The sequence below is a fragment of the Mandrillus leucophaeus genome, unplaced genomic scaffold (assembly GCF_000951045.1).
Source record: "Mandrillus leucophaeus isolate KB7577 unplaced genomic scaffold, Mleu.le_1.0 Scaffold70, whole genome shotgun sequence".
NCBI lineage: Eukaryota > Metazoa > Chordata > Mammalia > Primates > Cercopithecidae > Mandrillus > Mandrillus leucophaeus.
In genome coordinates this window covers 3,328,790-3,330,718 of record NW_012107586.1, presented here as the reverse complement: position 1 = coordinate 3,330,718, position 1,929 = coordinate 3,328,790, and positions in this window count along the sequence as shown.

The following is a 1,929-nucleotide window of genomic DNA, read 5'->3' as shown; positions in this document are numbered from 1 at the left end:
AAAAAAAAAAAAAAAAACAAAAACAGTATCTCTTGGAGATCATTCTATATCAGCTTGTATAGTTCCTCCTCACAGTTTTCATGACTACATGGTATTCAATAACAAAATGTATTTAACCAGTCCTTTATTGGTGGACACTTAGATTATTTTAAGTGTTTTGCTGTTACAAATGATACAATGGTCTGAGCGCAGTGGCTCAAGACTAATCACCACACTTTAGGAGGCTGAGGTGGGTGGATCACTTGAGCCCAGGAGTTCGAGACCAGCCTGGGCAACACAGTGAGACCCATTCTCGTTTTATTTTGTTCTGTTCTGTTCTGTTTTGTTTTGTGACAGTGTTTTGCTCTTGTTGCCCAGGCTGGAGTGCAATGGCAGGATCTTGGCTCACTGCAACCTCCGCTACCCAGTTTCAAGCGATTCTCCTGCCTCAGCCTCCCGAAGTAGCTGGGATTACAGGTATGTGCCACCACGCTCAGCTAATTTTTTTTTTTTTTGTATTTAGGAGAGACAGGGTTTCACCATGTTAGTCAGGCTGGTCTTGAACTCCTGACTTCAGGTGTTCCACCCGCCTCAGCCTCCCAAAGTGCTAGGATTACAGGCATGCGCCACCGCGCCTGTACCTATTTTTTTTTTTAAATAAAACAAATTTTTAAAAATGACACAATGGGCCAGGCACGGTGGCGCATGCCTGTAATCCCAGCACGTTGGGAGGCCGAGGCAGGCGGATTACGAGGTCAGGAGAGAGAGACCATCCTGGTTAACATGGTGAAACCCCATCTCTACTAAAACTACAAAAAATAAGCCGGGCGCAGTGGTGGGCACCTGTAGTCCCAGCTACTCGGGAGGCTGAGGCAGGAGAATGGCGTGAACCTGGGAGGCGGAGCTTGCAGTGAGCCGAGATGGTGCCATTGCACTCCAGCCTGTGAGACCCCGTCCAAAAAAAAAAAAAGTTGTCTGCATTTTAAAAAATATTTTTGGGCTGGGCATGGTGGCTCACGCCTGTGATCCCAGCACTTTGGGAGGCCAAGGCGGGCGGATCACAAGGTCAGGAGATCGAGACCATCCTGTGAATGGTGAAACCCTGTCTCTACTAAAAATACAATCAGCAGGGTGTGGTGGCAGGTGCCTGTAGTCCCAGCTACTCAGGAGGCGGAGGCGGGAGAATGGCGTGAACCCGGGAGGCGGAGCTTGCAGTGAGCCGAGATCAAGCCACTGCACTGCAGCCTGGGCGACAGAGTAAGACTGTCTCAAAAAAAAAAAATTTTTTTTGGCCAGGTGCAGTGGCTCACACCCATTATCCCAGTGCTTTGGGAGGCCAAGGCGGGTGGATCACAAGGTCAGGTTTGAGTTTGAGACCAGCCTGGCCAACATGGTGAAACCCTGTCTCTACTAAAAATACAAAAAATTAGCCAGGTGTGATGGTGGACACCTGTAGTCCCAGCTACTCAGGAGGCTGAGGCAGGAGAATTGCTTGAACCCACGTGGTGGAGGTTGCAGTGAACAGAGGTCATTGCTCTCCAGTCTGGGCGACTGAGCGAGACTCTGTCTCAGAAGAGAACAAAATATATATATATGTGTGTGTGTGCGTGCGTGTGTGTGTATATATATATGGATATTCTCAAATCACTCTCCAAGGAGATTGCACCCGTTTACAGGTCTGTTTCCCTACATCTTCTTGAGTGATTGTGTGTGTGTGTATGTGTGGGTGTTACAAGCAAACAGGGAATCTCTGCCCCACACCTGGCTCTAGTAGAGACATTTTCACATCTGACATCTCCAAAGCCAGAAGATGTCACCTTCCTCCATATCCTCCACTCCTGCCTCCAGGGCCAGCTAGCTACCTCTTCCTGCCAAGTTATCTCCTATGTCACATCCATCTCTCCTTCCTTTCCTCTTTTTTTTTTTTTTTTTTTTTTTTTGAGACAGTCT